The 9,446-nt window shown below is 47.4% G+C and overlaps 1 pseudogene; it reads right to left on the bottom strand.

Annotated features, from left to right (window-relative positions):
• Positions 1 to 2,977: 2,977 nt before the first annotated feature.
• On the bottom strand, positions 2,978 to 8,513 carry LOC144798157 (uncharacterized; annotated as a pseudogene).
• Positions 8,514 to 9,446: the final 933 nt, after the last annotated feature.

Raw genomic sequence — 9,446 nt, 5'->3', positions numbered from 1 at the left:
TTTTGCTCCAAGACCCTCCACCGCTAAAGAACCCTAAGATGGTGACTGTGACCAGGCTGCAGATAAGTACACCTTATAATAGTGACAATTCCAAGAGCTCCACGAGGCACATTGAAAAGAAGATGTTGTTTATGCGGGGGCACTTGATCAGTTTAAGGTGTGAGTGTCGGGTAACAAACATGATATTGGGGTCTAAGATATGAGGATCTGTGGATCCGAAGCCAGTTTAGGAACACAGTGAAGCTGACAAAATGTCTTGGAGAAATGTACCTTTGCATACATTAGCCATTGGGAGGGTGCAGCACCTTGGAAATAAGGATAGAGTCATGAAAATATGGATATTATGGTTGCTGGCTCTGGATATTGGACCCAAGAGGTCCAGCTTTTTTTCGGAGTGTTGTCTTGGACGGCCAAGTAGAGGCACCAGCATTTTGTTGGTATTTGCTTCGCTCTTGTCCACCAGGAACTCCATGAAGGGGAAAGCGGATGTGGACACAGCATTGATTGAGCTGGAAGAGGTCAGGCAGTGTAACTTCATAGCTCGATCTGCAGCGAAGATGACAGGGGGCTCTAGGGTGTACATCTTCCAAGTCCATGAGTTTTGCATTGTCAAGCACTGCGGTGTAGGGAACTGGAGTTTTGTTGCAGTAGTCCTCCACATATATTGTAACTGCCATTTTTCTGCAGTTTATATTTCAGACTCTAAGTGGAAGCCTTACCAACCACATTAGACTCTCTGTTTTTCACATTCTCTCCCAGTAATATTTTTGCTATGATCTTCATTTATCACACATTTACACTGCCTGGCACCGTCATTTTGCCTTTGTAAAAGGCCTGCCACTGTGCAGCACCATATGTGGTGCTTTTTAAAACAACTTTTGATTTGTTTGAGCTAGAAATATAATTGTTTTTGGTTGGAATCTGAAAATGTTGAAGAAGTAAGCGGAAAATAACATTAAAATAACAAAAACAAGCATTTGCAATGCAATAGGTCTCGCATTAGGAAAGTTTGAGCTATTGGTATTGTAAATTACACATTTTTTGTTTATGTGTTGGTTTTGAAAATAGCGAAATTAATAGCTTTGTCATTTACAATGCCAATAGTTATAACTTTCGCAAATGTGACACCTATAACATTTGTAATGCAATATGTGTTGTATTTACGTGACTTAAATGTATTGTTAATACACATAACAATGTTTTTTATTTATTTTTATAATTAATACTTAAATACAAGTTATTGTAATTTATAATGGCACTAGCGTACATTTTTGTAATTAACTTTTGTGAAGATTATGTTCAGTGTATTTTATTGAGACGAAAATCCAAGAACAGAAGTGAAATATTAACATCTTTTTGTGGGCTTGAAAAAAGTACAACGGACAGGAGGACGGTGTTGCAGCTGCTGAGATGGGGCTCTGGAGCATAGGGTGTGGCGTAACAGGACAGTGGGGGAATGGTGGGGTTTGGGGGGGATGTGAGACTTAGGTTCGTAGCTGCCGTCTTTGGAGAGGGTTGGGTTGGATTTGGGTCTAGGCGTGGTTTATCGTCCTGGGGCTCATCTGGAAGGGTGCAAGGGGGGGACACTGTGTTTAGGCAGCCTGGGGAGGAGGCAGCGAGGAGTTTTCATTGCTGAGTTAGGGGGAACGCTGCATTTCTGCTGTTTTGGCCACTGGAGGTTCGTGGTTAGGATGGAGGAGACGGATTGGGGGTTGGGACGGAGGCGCACCTGGGTGTGCGGTGGGGGGGAGGGGCAGTAAGTTGGACAGCTGGGGAGGAGATAGCAAGGGGTCTGGCGGCAGGACGGATGGGGAGGCGATGCCGTAGACAGAGGGGACCGTTGTGGCAGGGGGGGGAGGGGGTAGTCATCATGCCAATGCGTTTATCCTTCAGAGGCCGGTTGGGTACAGTGTCTGCGGGCACTCGGGAGACATGCAGGCGCTGTCTGGGAGGGGTGAAGGGGGTATTGCAAGGGAGGATGCGGGGAGGGCTGAGGGTGATGGGTGCAGGTATTGCCGAGCAGATTGTCACCTTCAGAGGTGGCATGGATGGAGTGACCTGGGTTAGCCGGGCAGAGGGTGTGCGGTTTCACAGGGGGCAGGGGTGTGGGGCTCCAATTTGGATGAGTGAGGGAGCGTCGCAATGCTCGGGAACAAGGGGGGGCCTGTAAGGGGATTGTGTCCTGGACGGCGGGAGGTTGAATGGCGGTATAGGAATCAGTGTTGCCAGGTTTTTTCACAACTTTCAAGCCCAAAAGCAACGAAACGGTAGCCCAAAGTAGCAAAAAGTAGCCCAATTTTGCCAATCCATTAACTTATGTGTAGCCTGACTACAACATTCACAAATATACTTCTATTTCAAGGATTATATGTTTACCTCCCACATTAATCAGATAACTTACATTTTGTACACTGAAATCAAAGTTGGTCTGTCAGGAAAACTGTCACTCACTTGATATCGCATGGTGTGGAGCAAGCCGGCCCAAAATATTCTGGGTTCAATTTGGGGGACTGCAAGTGCGGAAACGTTCTTCTTGGGAAAGGTGCTCTTCAGCTTGCATACTCACGTCAGGCCCCCCAGAATAACGGCAATATAGGCCAATGCTTCATGTTTTTTCACACTTGTTTGAATTCTCCCAAAGCAATGCTGAACATCTCTTTACATACGCAAATTATGTATGTTTCGTACTTTTTGGTACTCATCAGAAGAGAGCAGTTCGAGGCATGGGGTGCAGGGCTTGCTGCTTGATGTTCCCATGAGCTGACACCTGATAAAGTGCAAGTGCATTTTGCAGACTCACACAAGCGCCATCTCCTGTTTTTTGCCAGGCAACAGCATGGTAGATCCTTGTTCAGACAGTGGAAAGTTCAATTGTGCCAAAGAGTTCTTCTGGGCCAGGCACTGACAAGATAAGCAGCATCATAGAGTCTGGCAGTGGCAATGCCAAGAATAGCAGCATGTTAAGACAGTAAAACAATTAATTGTAGATACAGCTGTTGAACTTTGCTAGCAGTTCCGGCGAGGGCTTGAATGAAGAGGAATTAAGACCATTGCGCTTTAGTCCAAATTTTATGTTGAGTATATTTGATAGCAGTTTCAGACTCATTCGGTTACGGTTCTCATTTTTAAGGAGGGTCATTTGTGAGAACACTCGTTCCACTTGTGCATTTGATATGGGTAGGGTCAGATGTTTAATGGCGCCCATGGCCAACTCCTGAAACCGATGATTCCCAGCTGCATCTCTATAATTCAATACTTCAATCCAGAAGGATTCCATGCCTGAAGAGGTATTGCATAAACATGAAGTCACTGTTCGCCACTGCGTTTCTAATATGTGTTTGGGTCTGCAAAACACTCTTTTGGCAAGTCAGTAACCAGAGGTTTAGAATCTGAAAGCACATTTTGGGGCTTCAGAAGCTCCAAATGTCTTAGGAGGCTCAGCGAATCTGGCAAGCGCATCTGATATTGTGATGTGATGTGATGTGAAAGGTTCTTGTAAAGCGCAACTAACACCTGAAGGTTTCTTGGCGCTTGTGTGGAGAAAGCGGAAAAGAAAAGGGATAGAGGGCTAATTGTAGGCTTCAGTGAACAAAAAGGTTTTAAGGAGAGATCTAAACCTGGTGTAAGGGGAAGGTAACCTTAGAGAGAGAGGGAGGGCATTCCAGAAGGAAGGAGCTAAACAAGAAAACCTAAGGCCACCGTGTTTCTTCCTCTTAAATCTGGGGACTGTCAGTAAGGCAAGCTGAGACGAACAAAGGCTACGAGAAGGAACATAGGGGTGAAGAAGGGAAGAGATAAATGCGGGGCCTCCGCCTGCAAGGGATTTGAAAATTATGCAGCCTAGTTTAAACTTGCAGCGTGCAGTGACCGGAAGCCAATGTAAGCTTTTCAAGAGGGGACGGACATGTAGATGTCTGGGTTGGTGAAAAATTAGGCGGGCGGCCTGGTTTTGGATCAGCTGCAGTCTCTTGGCTTGGTAGTCAGGGATGCCTACATAGAGCGCGTTTGCGTAGTCAATTCGTGAAATGACTAGCGCAAGCAAAGCCAGAGTGAGGGCCTCGGAGGTGAGAAGGCGGGAGATTTTACGGATCTTCCTAAGCTGGAAATGGCTGGAAGACACTACCGCACTGATCTGGGACTTCATTGAGAGGTCACTGCTGATAATGACCCCCAGGCTTTTTGCTGAATTGACTGGGCAAGGGGGACTGCCCAGTCTTGTCGGCCAGAAGGAAGGTTGCCAAGGGTTAGGGGATCCCCCGACAAGAACCAGCTCGGTCTTGTCGGGGTTGAGCTTGAGATGGTTTAAGCTCATCCAATCACTGATGAAACAGAGGGTGGTTTGGAAAGTGGAAATTGACTGATCCGAGGGGTCGATGGTAAAGACCAGTTGGATGTCATCCGCGTAATTAAACGCGGTGACATTCAGGCTGCGGAGGGAGCGGATCAGGGGAGCCAGGTATAAATTAAAAAGAAGTGGGGACAGGGAAGATCCCTGGGGGACGCCACAGGTTAGCCCAACCTGGTCAGCTGAAAACTGGGACAGCCTGACCGCTTGTCTGCGGTCAGACAGGAAAGAGTGGACCCAGTCAAGGGCGATGCCCCGAATGCCGGCCTCTCTGACACGGTCGACAAGGATAACATGGTCGACCGTGTCAAAGGCGGCTGACAGATCCAGCAGTACCAGGGCCTGACAGATGTTAGCGTCGGCCCCTCTGCGCAATACCTCCATAACAGAGAGTATGACAGCCTCTGTGGAATGCGCAGGTCTAAACCCGGCCTGCTGGGAGTCCAGAAAACCGGATTCCTCAATAAAGGAGCTGAGGGTGTTGGTGACATGTGACTCCAGCACCTTACTGAGGAAGGGGAGAAGAGATATAGGGCGAAAATTGCTCATAATCGAGGGGTCTGCCGAGGGTTTCTTTAGAGTAGCCACCACCTCTGCCTGCTTAAAAGAGCAGGGGACCTCACCCATGGCCAGAGAGTTGTTCAGGAGGGCCAGGGGGGGTTCAGGGCAGACGGTGAAGGCTTCACGGAGAACAATGGGGGGGCAGCAATCGCTCGGTGAGCCAGAGGAAACTTTATGTAACAGAGTAAGAAAGCCTTCCTTCGAAATGGGAGGGATCTGGGATAGGGTATAGGAGTCAAGTGGAAAACAAGAGGCGTCCAGTAGAGGGAGGATGGGCAGGACTTGAGTAGGGATACTGTTTTTAATCTTGATTATCTTATCGATAAAAAATTGGTTAAGGGAGTCACAAAGTGACTGGGAAGGGAGAGGTGCAATGGTGACTCTATTGGGGTTAGATAACTCCTCTACTATGGAGAAGATATCTTTAGATTTGTTGGTCGATTCCAGGATTTATTTTAGAGAAATACACAGTCTTAGCTGAAGATATAGCTGCCTTGTACTCTTTGAGTAAGATGGAAAATGTCAATTTTGTATCTGAACTATAGCCCCGGCGCCAGCGCCGTTCAGCCTGTCGGAGCCCAAGTTTCAAGGCTTTAAGGTCCTCAGTGAACCACCTTTGGGCGTCATGGCAGCGCCTGGCTCTGACCGACTTTAAAGGTGCCACAGAGTCGGAAGCGGAGGTGAGCCAGCTGGTCAAGTCCTGGGCTTGTATGTCAACAGATCCAGAGCTGGAGGGGGCAGATGTGCTAAGGAGGGAGGTAAGTTTACTAAGATCCGCCCTGTTCCAATTGCGAGCAAAAAAATTGGTCTCTAGGGCATTAGTGACAGTGGGGGGCATGGCTAGAGTGAAGGTGATCATGGAGTGGTCAGACCATAAACAAGGAAGACCCAGAGGAGTGGAGATATCCAGGCAAGAGGTCCAGACCTGGTCCAGGATATGGCCCTTAATGTGTGTAGGTGAATGTATGTGCTGGGAACAATTTAGACCCAACATGAGGTCGGAAAAGGCTAGAGAGCATGGGGTCTCGTGAGGGTCAGAGGGCCAGTGATTAAAGTCGCCAAGGACCAAGATATTCGTATTATTGATGGCTAGTTGAAACATGAGAACACCGAACTGAGCCGAAAAATTGGGCATAGGCTGGGGGGGGCGATAGACCAGGACACATATAAGAGACGAGCCTGGCTGCTCCAGCCTAAGCACCAAACAGTCGGTCATGTGAATAGTAGGGGTGACTACAAGAGAGAAGCAAATTGAGTGCTTAATAATGGCTGCAATGCCTCCACCTGGTTTACCAGGGGGGCGGTTTGCCTGGAGGATGTAGTAACCCGGCGGAGTAGCCGCCAGGATATCGGGGGACGAGTCCTCATTAAGCCAAGTCTCGGTAAGGAGTAAGAGATCAGGTTGCTCAGATCCCAGAAGATGAAATATGTCTAGCTGATGGCTCACCAAGGAACGAGTATTAAGATAAATTACTGAGAGCTTGGGTTTGCGAATCCTTACGGAGCGGGGGGAGCTGGGCCTAAAAGCCCGAGCGGGCGGGTTAGGAGCATCAGAGAGGGCTAAAATTTCAGGAAAGGCTCTTCTAGGCGTAAATAAACCCGGTGAGGTAAGTCTGAGTGAGGGCTCAGGGGGGGGAGTACAGGATCATGGAGATGGATAAGATCAGAACGAGTGTATGACGGGGGACGGGCAGAGTGGCATGCCCCGTGCCCCGGTCGGCCGCGGACGGGCGCAGACGGGCTTAACTCAGGCGCAACTCCGGCGCACATCCGTCGCGCCCGCTGCGCTCGTCCGCTGCGCCGACACATAGGGCACGTTTAAGTAGGGCAGGATCTCGGGGGGTGTGGCGATGATGTCACTCGCCTGACCAGCCCACCCCAAGATGGCGCCCACGGCCGCTGTGAGCCCGCCGGGACGATCAGCACACAGCCGGCCGCCGGGGCTCCCTGGAAGAAGAAAAGCAGGTTAGTGTCCTGTCACAACTTTGAAATACAGGAGAGTTAGTGGGGCTGACAGAAAAAAAAAACATATATTCCCTTATTAAAAACGTGCGTCTGCTATCAACTCAGCAGAGCGCTAGTAAAATAATCCACAAGATGCACTATCGTGAACAGCTTTAGATAAAACGCGTCCGCTTCTCCCACCACAGGCAAGGACCCACTGCCACTGGGTCACCCGCCCGCTATCTGCTGCCAGAACTTTAACAAAGTCTGTGCACCGTTTTTCTATGCAGTCCTTGGCAGCATCAGGCAGTTTGCTTTCTTGGAGCTTTTTACGGAAGTCAAGGCCAAGGTCAGCATCCTCCTGCCCAAGATAAATGGCACTACTTTGAAGATCCAAATTACACAATTGCTTCTCACTATTGGTACTGAAGACACTGGGCTTTACAATTCTTCTCATAGTGGACCTATATAAAGTTTGCCAATCCCGGAATATGTGGAGGACATCACCAGATTCAAGCTGAAATGCTTTGTTCACTACCTTCATTTCTAGCAACATAGGTTTGAGGAAAATAAGATAGAGATAATTTCTCTCGTCATTGTACATTTCTTGCAGCATTCTAGCTGCATAGCAATGTTCTACGTATGATGCGTTGCAAAAGTGCAGCTTTAGAGCATCATACTGCTCCAGAAAACGCTCCACACAATCCGCCATGATAAGCCACCGCGTTTCACATGGCGAAAAAAGCTTCAATGGCATTCCTCCATCCAGAGTTTGATATAAATCTCTGTAGACTGCCTGGCGCTTTGGAGAATGTGCAAACCAATTGTAGGTTTCTCTCACCATGAACTCCACATTGCTGGGCAAACTCTGCATTGCTTTTCTAGCAACAATGTCGAGTGAGTGGCAGATGGACCGTACAAGCTGCAAAGTAGGCTGCTTTTCTCTCAACAAAGTGTATGTGGAGTGGTTTTTGCCACACATCACACTTGCGCCATCTGTACCTACCCCTACCATATTTTCAATTGGAAGCCTGCTGTCCTTGAGGAACTCCAGAAGTGCATTTGCAATGTCTTGTGCACATGCCTCTTGCAGTTCTATCATCCCAAGGTAACTACTCACAATTCTGCTACTTTTCTTACTGAAGTATTTTACACAGATGCACAGTAGTTTCTTTACAGAAATTTCAGTGGATTCATCAATGATCAAAGAATACGGAGAACTGCCCATATCTTGAAGGAGCTCCCCTTTGAAATAGGGGCCTAAAAGTCCATTTATTAAAGCTGTGCACTTTGTCCTGTGCATACGGAAAGGAGGAACTTCTTCACTTAAAATTTCTCCCAGTCTGTCAATCCTGTTGATTGATGTGCTACATGCAGTTTGCACAGCAATCCTAAGCTCTCTCCTTTTCTGGTCATTTGATAACTGACAAACTGGTTGTGCAAAAGATGCCATGGTTAGGCTAGGTGTGTCCATGCGCGCACGATGTCTAGCTGTGGATGCATGCAGCTTTAAATCATGGTAGTGGGCCCGCAGCTGTAAGTGACAGTATTTACAGTTTGCCTTTGCTTCATCTGTTTTTACAGGGGCAATCCACTTTTTTAGTTCGGGGTCAGACTCCCATTCCTTTCTGTACACTTTCTTGTACTTTGACCACTTGCCCATTTTGAAAGTTAGTTTGTAGCTTCTTGGGACCTGGTAGAGGACTGTACAATCTCTGCTGTGTGGTAGGGCAAGTATCTGCAATTGGAAGAGATAGAATATCCATCAACATCCCTGGTTCGATAAAGTTAGCCAAAAACCATATCATCACTTGGTCCTGCATTGATCACCCAAAAAACCCACACCAAAGGACAAAGTCAAATCATAATTGAACCTTAAAACGCATTGCACACGTCACCCATGGTCAATGTACTAGCCATCTCCTTAGCATTGTAACTCAGTTTATCACTCATCCCGATATGCAATGCAAAGTAACCTTCAACATATCTCCACCTGTGTTTGCCCCTGTAAATATTTGGTCATAGGCTGGACCACTGGGATTGTGAGACTGCGAGACAGAGGCATTTTTCCACATAATTATAGATTTGACACATTCGGCGCAAATCGATCTGCTGCATAATCGGCAGATATTACCAAAATAAATTGTTTCCACCTGAAATGGATCAAAAGTTAACAAAAACAGAGACAGCTGTTGCCACGCAGTTGCAGCCCCATTGCGATGGTTGAATCGTCAGATTTCTGTTGCTTACTGCTAGCTTTGGGTGTTAAACTGGTACTACTGGAGGTGCACATACCCAGATAGTGTTAACAATGCAAAAATGACAATATGGCACATCATGTGATTCATCCGCTTAGCTGGTTACTGCAAGGGGCTGCCCATATGAAATGTGTGTATAATTGTGTTCCTGAGTTGGCATGGTTGGAGAGATCTGTGGGGTGGTCATTTTCAACATCAGCCCATATCGGAGCCTTTTTGTGAATTGTCAAGAACACATTCTTTAGGGAATTTGCAGGCTATAGTGACCAGCCCTGTTGCAAGCAGTCTAGGTAAAATAGGGCCAGCAGTAGATTTGCATAATCATGATACAAAAATGC

The sequence above is a fragment of the Lissotriton helveticus genome, chromosome 12 (genome assembly GCF_964261635.1).
Source record: "Lissotriton helveticus chromosome 12, aLisHel1.1, whole genome shotgun sequence".
Taxonomy (NCBI): Eukaryota; Metazoa; Chordata; class Amphibia; order Caudata; family Salamandridae; genus Lissotriton; species Lissotriton helveticus.
Note: the sequence above shows the minus strand (reverse complement) of the source record. Positions and strands in the feature narration are given on the sequence as shown.